At 43.4% G+C, this 9460-nt stretch overlaps 1 protein-coding gene across 4 annotated transcripts in view; it reads left to right on the top strand.

Annotated features, from left to right (window-relative positions):
- Positions 1–4079: 4079 nt before the first annotated feature.
- Positions 4080–9460, top strand: part of CNTN3 (contactin 3) — a 330204-nt gene continuing 324823 nt past the window's right edge. For 2 of the 4 annotated variants that reach the window (XM_087431353.1, XM_087431352.1), the window contains exon 1: positions 4082–4605. The gene's annotated coding sequence lies outside the window, so the exon portion shown is untranslated. Of the gene's footprint in view, positions 4606–9460 lie in introns of all 4 variants that reach the window. The other 2 variants (XM_087431356.1, XM_087431354.1) reach the window with 2 other exon arrangements.

Genomic DNA, 9460 nt, shown 5'->3' with positions numbered 1-9460 from the left:
GCTACTCACAGTTTGTGTAATCTTGGAAGAGAGAGCTTCCAGCTACATGAGGTCGCTTTTCCATATCTTAGTTCCTTCATCTGTGAAAAGGTGTTAAAACAGTAGTTCCCTCATGAGGTTGTTGTAAGGGTTGCAAAGTACTGCATATAAGCAATTAATATAGTGCCTCGCACACTGGAAGCTCTTTCAATCACTAAACAAACATTTATGGCACACCTATCATGTGTGTGTCAGATAGGTGCTGGGAGCTGTGAATGCAACAGTAAACAAAACAAAGTCCCCACTTCTGAATAGCTTACATTCTAGCACAGGATACTGGCAATAAAAAAATGATATGTAAAAAAGAACGTCACATAGGGATATGTTCTGTGAAGTAAAGAGAATGACAGCAGAGCTATGTTAGACAAGAAAACATCTTCAGATGTTTTGTTCAGCAAACATCTTCAGAGGAAAAAAACAAACAAGCAGATACCTGAATTAGTTATATTTGATTAGTATCCAGAGCTAAGTTCCAGGCACAATGCTAAGCATTTTATATGCACTCATGTTTGCAGAATCATCCCGTTTGACCTACAATCTCTACATCTAGATATGAGCTAGAACTTCGGGACAGTAACATGGCGATGTCCATAGTACTTGTCTTTCCACCCATGGAAACTAAGACTCCACACCTCTTTTTATAGAAATAGATGTGTTTAACTCAGTAACTCGGCTATCTTCCAATTTATACTTTTACCTAAGGATGTCAGTCTGTGGGTTTAGCAGAAGTTTTTCTTCATTTCCTTTTGCTACACAATAAACAGGCAAACAAATAACTGTTATGTGGTGTCAGTGGCATGAAATAGCTTCTATATTCCAACACGGACAGGGTAGCTTAATAACGGGAAGATGATCTCACACTTTAAAGTGCTTTGGTATAAAAGGTGCCATATAAAAAGGAAGTTATTATTCTTAGTTATAATACCCTAAAAAAAGGATTTGCCATCTAAATGGCTGCTGAAACTTAACTGCAGAATTGCTTATAATGCTACAATCAGTCGAGGCCAAATTCAATAAAAACTCCATCCGGCATTCACACTGAGAAGACCCACATGTGCCTTTAATTTTTTTTTTTTTTTTTAATTTCCTGGGCTTCCGGCCCAGAAATTGGATGGAAATTTTATTTAAACCTGCTCTTGTGTATCAACTTTTGGTAAATATCAGGTTTTCAGTTGACTCACATTATGCTTTACATTTTGAGCAAAGTGAGGAAATAAAATGATGCATATCTCTCTATATACATATATTTATACACTTCTTAACCTGTTCTGACCATGAAACTGTGGCTCACAGTAAATCTTCATCGTTACTCCTACAAATGTAGGATGTTCCCCCCTCCTGCTGCAACCACAGATTCGAAATTCCATTAAATCCCTTTCCAGCACTAATCAGTTTTCACCAGCACAGGCAATGTAAGCTGAGTTTGGAAAAGACTAATTATTTGGAGAGGGCGGTGAGTGGTTCAGGTTCCGATTTCTCTTTGTCTAAGTTAAAGAAACTTCTCTCTTGTCTTCCTCCTGTCACTTTGCTGCCTGGCGCCAGCTCCCCTCCTTGATGAAAATGCTCTTTCCCTTCCCATTAGGCAGGGCATATATGTATATATTAGAAGGAAAATGCATTATGAGACATCAACCTGAAAATATTAAGAGAAGAAGCACTCCCGTGATGGATGTGGGAATGGCAGTAATCGTACCCGCTAGGTGCATGGCGTGAGCATAATTTGCATGTAAAGTTATCTCAGTTCCTTCCAGAATACACCAGTTCTACCCAATAAAACATTTTGTCACACTCAGGGGGTTTGCCAACATGTTCCCAGATTGCAAGCAAAAAGATTATTTACAGTAACCAATAACAACTGAAATGACCATAAACAACCTTTCCGTACCTGTTCTATTTTTTCTTTTTCTAAGTAGAGAGACCTTAAGGAGCCCAAATTTACTGCAATTTAATTCTGATGGGAAAAAGCATATCATTTTTATTTATAGTAGTGAGCTCTATCTATCCTTGCCTCCCCCCTCTTAAAACATAAATAACCCCAGCTTTTTTTTTTTTTTTTTTTTTTTTTTAAATCCAGCCATTACTTTTACAGGGAAGAACAGTTTCCTGATAAAGTGAGAGACTGGACAAAAGTGGCCAACATCAGAGAAAGTTACCCAGTGTATCCCTGGACCCTGCTCCTTGCTCATGGGGAAAGAGAGAGTCATCACTGTTAAAATAGTTCTGGGCTGCCTTGTCCAAGCCTTTAAAGCAGTTTCTTTCTGCCAGCAGGAAGGGCTGGCGCCCTGCATGCAGGGTTTACTCCAGGGAGCGGTGCCCTGATTCTTACTGACCTGCCTTCTGCCTCTTGTCTTTTAAACCCTCTTAAGAAGAGTTTTTCCAACAGTTTCAATTCCATTCTGAATTGCAGGGGACTAGGTAGGAAAACTTATTTCTGGGGGAAATGAGCAAGAATGAGAAAGAGCAGTCAAAACAGCCTTTTCCTTAAATCCCCTCTCAGGGCTCCTTTGCCCAGGTTGCCACCCTTGATGAGGGGCTGTGTCCCTCTGACAGTAGGAATCAGAGGCAGGAAAGGAGAGAAGAGTAAACACTCTTGTTTACTTCTAATTAAACAAACATGACTAGATTTTTTCCTATAAAGTAAAATTAGACATGATAAATTTTAAAAACAATGTCAAATAATTGTCAAATTTAGCCCCAATTTCAGTCCTTCAATGAGTATTAACAGTAGCCTATGATGTCCTTCTAGAAATTGTGAATGTAAATATGCATACACACATGTATAGAAGCACAAAACTGTTAATACTTTTCCTGAACTATCTTCTTTCTCCTAACAATACACTAATCCCCCTTTCTCCGAGGGGGATACCTTCCAAGACGCCCAGTGGATGCCTGAAACTGTGGACGGTACTGAACCCTATATATACTAGGTTTTTTCCTATACATACCTATGATGTTTTAATTTACAAACTAGGCACAGTAACAGATTAACAATAACCAATAATAAAATAGAACAATTATAACAACATACTGTAATAAAAGTTACACTAGATCTTAGCAACCTCAGCATATGATTTTTTTTTTCTTTCCTTGTTAAGTCAGTACTTGCACCTTCTCACTTACAGGAAGCACCTTACGGCTTCTCTTTGGCATATCCGAATTGCCAGCATCACTACTACTCTTTGCGCTTTGGGGCCATTATTGCGTATAATAAGGGTTACTTGGACACAAGCACTGTGATACGAGGATAGTCGATCTAATAACGGAGAGGCTTACTAAATGCCTAACGCTTGGATAGCATATACAGCGTGGATACTTGGACAAACGGATGATTCACATCCTGGCAATATGGGGTGGGACCAAGCAGTACACAATTTAAAATTCATGAATCATTTATTTCTGGAATTTTGACTTAATATTTTTGGACCACAGTTGACCGCGGGCAACTGAAATGGGAAAAGCGAAATCTTGGATAAGGGGGGACTACTGTACCTCTTGAAGGTCACCTCACGCCAACAGCAGTAGAAGTACCTCCCTCTCTGAGCTGGGCATTGTATTCCACTGTATGTCTCCATTATGTTTTAATTAGCCATTCTCCTAATAATGATAATGGGCAGGTAAGTTGTTTCCAATTCTTTCTGAATTACAAGTAAAGCTGCACTGATAACCTTTACATAGGTAATGGAAGTAAATCTAGCCTAGCTGTCCAAGGCAAGGGCTTAAGACTTTCCAACAGGCTTTCATTCAAGTCCACGTCCTCCAACCAACCACTCACTGTATGTATTTAGGCAAATAAAGGTGATAAGACCTACCTCAAAGGATCCTCGTAAGAATACAATTGCCATTATTCTCACTCATTGAAGCCTTAGGCCAATTAATTTCCTCACCACTAAATCAGGAAATAACAATAGATCTAGGGTTGCTCTGGGGACTCCAAGAACTAACTCTCTTAAATTGCGCAGTCCACTACCTGGTACATAGCGAACCCGTAATAATTATCCTCTTTAATATGAAAATTGGTAATCTTTGCGCACTTGTGGGAGCGCAGCCACAGGAGGCTTTCCTAGAAGTGGAACTCCTACCTTTAACCCCGTGCTCCCCGAGCCCCAGCTGTGCGCGAACGAGGCCACCCAGCGGCGACACGCTGACCGCCGCCCTCTCCCGTGCCGCCGCCTAGGGCCCTGCGGAGGCCGGACACACGTGGGCGCACGCGGCCGAGCGCAAGGCAACGCGGGGTCCGTCCGGGCGCAGAGGCGCGGGACCCCGTTGGCTGCTGCGCCGCGCTCCCCGCCCCTCCCGCCCGCCTCGTCTTCCCTCCCTCCTGTGCCCGCGCCGGAGCGGCGGAGGCGCAGGCAGCGCTCTCTCGGCGCCGGCGGCAGCCACAGCAGCCTGGCGCGGCGGCGGCGGCGGCGGCGGGCGGGCGCCGCGGGCTCGGCCGGGGACGGCGCGGACTGGGGCGCTGCGGAGGCGGCGGCGGCTCGCGCGGGCGCGCACGGCGGCCCAGCGGGCCCCGGCGAACGGCGGCTGGCGGGCCGGCGGGGCGGGCGCCTTGTGAGGTGCAGGGACCAGGTAGGTCGGGGATGCCCGGCTCCTCGCTCCGCCCGGCCGCGGGTGCTGAGATGAGCCGCCTGCCGGGGCAAACTTTACGCACTGGCTTCATGACTCCCTAGCCCTCAAGTTTGTTTGCGGGGACATGCACCCGACGGGTCGGGAATAAGAGATGCTTCTCCCAGCTGATTTGCTTTGGGGTGATTATTTTTCCCCGTTCTAGGGCGAAGATTGGTTTGGGGATGGGGGAAGTCCGCATCTCCAGCTCGAGCTTGGGGAGATGCGAGGTGGGTCTCGCTGGTTTGCGCTTAGCGTAGATTTGGCCAGTGAAAGTTGAAAAAAAAAAAAAAAAGTTGTGAACCGTAGTGGTGCAGAGGAAGAATCCCAGGTTCATGGTGCAGGGGGTGGAATGTAATGGCTTTTTGCCGGAAACCCTCTTCCTGGCTCCCAGCTCTAAAGAAGCCGGGGTGGAGGATTGTTCGATTAGCGATCAAGTTTTCCAAGCTGCACTTTCTTTCCACTTTCAAATCTGCAGCCTTGGACGGAATCCCTGTCGCGTTTATTTGCTAGGTTTTCTCTGATGGACCATGGTCCAGGTTTTTTGAGCTTGGACCCTAGTCTTGGCTGCTGCTCCGTTCTCTGAGGAGCCCTGCAAAGCGAACCAAGCAGGTAACAATATGAGGAACAGAAAACCAGGAAGAGCCAACCGGGCACCCCAAGTCACAGCACCATCAGGAATTTTTTTGGTTGCTTGAAATGAATGAACAGCTTCTGGGCTCTGCTTGTGCAAAGCTCCGCACGGCTCACCAATCTTTGTGTCCTTCCCTGCATTGCATTTGCTTATTGATTTACAACAAGGAGATGCGCCCAGAGGAATGATTTGATAACAAACGGTGCCCGCTGTGGTGAGGAGAGCAAATCTCCATTCTGAGCCAAAGAGAAGGGAGCAGACAGAGCTCTGGGAAAGGAGTGGCCAGTCTGTTCACCTCAAACCAAGATGGGGGGGAACAGCTAGAGAAAGCAGCAGACGGAGATATGTGATGTGCAGTAGGGAGGTCAGAAACCCCAGCTCCAATGGTGAGTAGGTAAATCCAGAAATAATTTAAAAATGATTAAGCAAGAATAACTAAAAAAAATAGGAAGGCTGTATGTGCTGTGGTTTCTGTCTAACCCCCACAGAGATGAATATCACACTAACTGAAAAAGAATCCTGATGTGTAAATAGATTAAAAACAGGAATTAATCAGAACAATGAGTCAGAGCCCTTAAGAGGTTGAAAGGAGTAATTGCCTTTGAAAGAGCTATTATGTCTCAATATCGAAGTCAAATGTGTTACTTTTGCTTTGCTAGCTGTGTTTACTAACAGTAACTTGACTTTGGCTGCACTAACCTGCCATCCGAGGTTGTGGTTTTAACTCTTTGTGGGCCATGGTACTAGCAAGGAAGTTGTCTGCAGGTTAATATTCACCTTTTGAGCAACATTTCCAAGATGCCGTATACGTACCAGTCCCTGTTTGCAGTGAGACAGGTTCTTGTAAATGTTGTTCATAAAAGACGTCTGGGAGGGTTCAGCCTCCCTCATGGAAAGATGTTTGCCTGCAAATTATAAAAATAGTGGTTTCAGGGATGACTGATGTTTGAAAGCTTGCTTGAAGTCACTTGAGAGGCAACAAGTGGTTTGAGGACCCCCAAAAGGATTGATAGCCACCAGGGAAATAGAGCAAATTGCTGCACATTTTTTTTAGTTGGATGGGGAGGTTGAATGCAATGTGTAGCTCTCCTGTCTAAAGATGGGATAACTGAAACACTGAGTGGCTAATTGATTTGCAGGATAATAAATTCAGGCAGTGGCTGCCTCAGACAATAGCCTTCAGCCCCATGTCCTGCTGGCTGTCTGGATGTCATTAATGTCAACCTGAAGACATGAAGGCATTAAGTTCATTTCTCCAGGAGAACTCTTTTAAATATCCTTCACAACACAACCAGATAGCTCAAGTGTCCCTTAAAATGGCAACAAAACATTTAACAGGACCAAAGTGCTGAGCAATTTCAACTGGAGCAGAGATTAGCTGCGGACAACAAGCTATAGCGTTTCTGTGGCTGATTTATGTTCAATTTTATCACTGTCACATTTCATATATGCCTAGTTATTACAAACTAATAGCCTCTTCCCTCTGCTAGCAAAATATGTCTTTCTCTTTTATAAGTTCCTTACTCCTTCTCACACATTCAATACACATCTTCCAGCTTTGTTTTTACAGTGTAATTTGTGTCCAACATGAAGTTCTCATTACCTCTTAATATGTTTTGTGCTGAAATACTATATAGATATAATGGCCCCTTTCAAACTGCCAGATCTGTGTATCACTATGTTGTGCCAGTGCCACCAGAGAAGCATATTACTGGTTCAATGTTCTGTGTTTTCCAATCACCATTTAGTAAGTTATTAGCAGTAAAATAATGTTAATTTTATATACTGAGAGATATTCAGATGGCATGGGGATTTATTGATGCTGTGCATGTTTATTCACCATCTCTGATTTAGTCATCACCACCGTTAAGCCTTCTGATGTTAGGGAGTTACTTTGTCTTTTTGAAGGTGAGCATCTCTGAGTTGCTCCCATGGTTTAAATATGCATTTATTAGTCACTTAATGCTGGTGGACTATTTCCTTTCTTGCAAAAAGGATATTCCTTTCTTTCCCTTGCAAAAAGGATATTATCTTTTTGCAAAGGTGTTTGGTGATAATTACCATGTGGGCCCACAGAATAGTTTAAGAAAGAACATTTCTTTGAAATTGAGTGGTAACAGATCTCAGTCCCAAATCTAATTTGTATAAAACCTTCAGAAATGGATCAAGTATGCTAAATGGTTTTTGATTTCTACACCGCACTGCCCCCCCCCCCCCACTTCCCCCCATCTATCTCCTAAACACAGTGGAACATTTCTTTTGAAAATTTGCTGCAGGAGAAATGCACTCCCTGGTTGAAACTTTGTATGCCAAGTTTCAATCCATAGTGCGTTTTTATTTCCCCCCTTTTATGTACATGTTATAAACAAGAAATAAAGGTTTGTAATAGAAGTGGCGGCAGAACTTTATAGCATCTCAAACAGCTCTGCTACTTGGAATGTAAATATTTGTAGAATCTTTACTGTGCAAGAAGCTGTCTTGCAAAAAGTGAGAAAAAATGACTTTTATTAAGTAGGATAAAATAATTCAGAAGATAGGCATATTCGTTATTACAGACATATTGACATTTTAAGAAATAGATTATATATGTTATAGCGATTCCATAGCACTCTCTTAGGTGCCTTTATAACTCAGATTGTAAATTTTCTATGTTCTAAAACAGGAGAACAAATTTGTCCCATTTGTTTTTCTGAGTCGCTTGACTTTGATTGCCTTTCAAAGATTAAGAGATGAGATCTGTAGTTCAGAAACCACTTTGGTTATATTGCTGATAAATGAGCCCGTCAATATACTATTTTTAGTAGGATAAAAAATTCTTGGGACCATTACAATACTTTAAATACTCTTTTTTGGGGGCAACAGTACAGCTCAGATCGCATGTGTCCTTTTGATTCTGACTCTGAAATATTTCTCAAATTTGCCCACTTCCCTTCATCTCCACTCCCATCATCCTATTCCAAGTCACCATCTTCTCTCCTGGGACAATTGCACTGGCTTCCTGCCTCCTTTCTTGCTTCCTTCCCCAAATCATTCTCTGCAGAGCAGTCAGGGCAGTATTTTTTTTTTAATGTAAGTTAAATTAGTATTCCTCCTCAAAGCGCCTAAGTGGCTTTCTGTTGCATTCAGAACTAATAAATATTACCTACAAAGCCATGTAGGATTTAAACACTGCGTGTCCCTCCAACATCATCTCATGCCATGATTTTGGGAGCAAGAGCTGCAGAGGCTTGCTTTCTTGTCTGTGGTTTGGTTGACCTCTTTCTTACCTGTGGGCTTATTCTCTCCCTTTGCCTCGTAGCCCCCTCCAGCCTTTAGCCCCAAACACGTGTATACAGACACACACGCACACACACAGACACACACAGATTTTGACTGCTGCTCATCCCTTCGGTCACAATTTAAATATCATTTACTAAGAGAGGGCTCTCTAATTTCCCTCCTCCTCCAAGTTAGGACACCTCATATCCCCCATGGCATTATCATAACTTGGAACTATTTCCTCATCTGATTCCTTGTTTACTATTCTGTAGGCACCTTGCAAGCAGTTACCACATCTGTTTTGACTCACTATTGCAGAGCAGCTCCTGTGACAGTACCTGGCTCACAGCGGAGTTTGATAAACCCAGGAGAACCATGCTTTGGGGGGGTGCTGAGTTTACAGGGTGTGACCGGAGGGCCCCTGTGACCAAAGATCCTGTCAAGACTGTCCGTATTCCTCAGAAGTCCGCAGCTAACCGTCCCAGGGTGTTCTTTCTGTCATGTTGCTCCTGATCTTTTAGATCTCTTGGATATCTGCTACTTCAAACCCATTGGGTGAAAATGGCGTTCATCCTTTTTCCTCCCAAGCTGGTTTCAGCTTAGGTGATCTCCTCTTTATTTTAGTCAAATAGTGGTCCTCAAGGCATGTGGCACCAGTGGTCTTTGGCACCATCCTCTCCCTTTGTCCCTGTAACCAGTCAACTATTTAAAAATACAAGAACATTCACTTGGGTTATTATGCGCCAGCCTGAGTTCCAAGCACTTACTCCCTTGACACTTCTTCCCTAAATGCAGCAGATTGAGAAACAGCCTTCCTCCCCTTCTCCCTTTCTTGCGCCAGTCTTTCCGACTATATGAATCCATGAGCCAGACACCTTGTGTCATTGGACACCCACTGCCTAGAGGAAGAATGCTCCTGATGCAGTC

This window comes from Ceratotherium simum, chromosome 5, assembly GCF_057802395.1.
Source record: "Ceratotherium simum simum isolate JZ-2026a chromosome 5, ASM5780239v1, whole genome shotgun sequence".
Lineage (NCBI taxonomy): Eukaryota > Metazoa > Chordata > Mammalia > Perissodactyla > Rhinocerotidae > Ceratotherium > Ceratotherium simum.
This window is presented reverse-complemented; position numbering and strand designations above follow the sequence as displayed.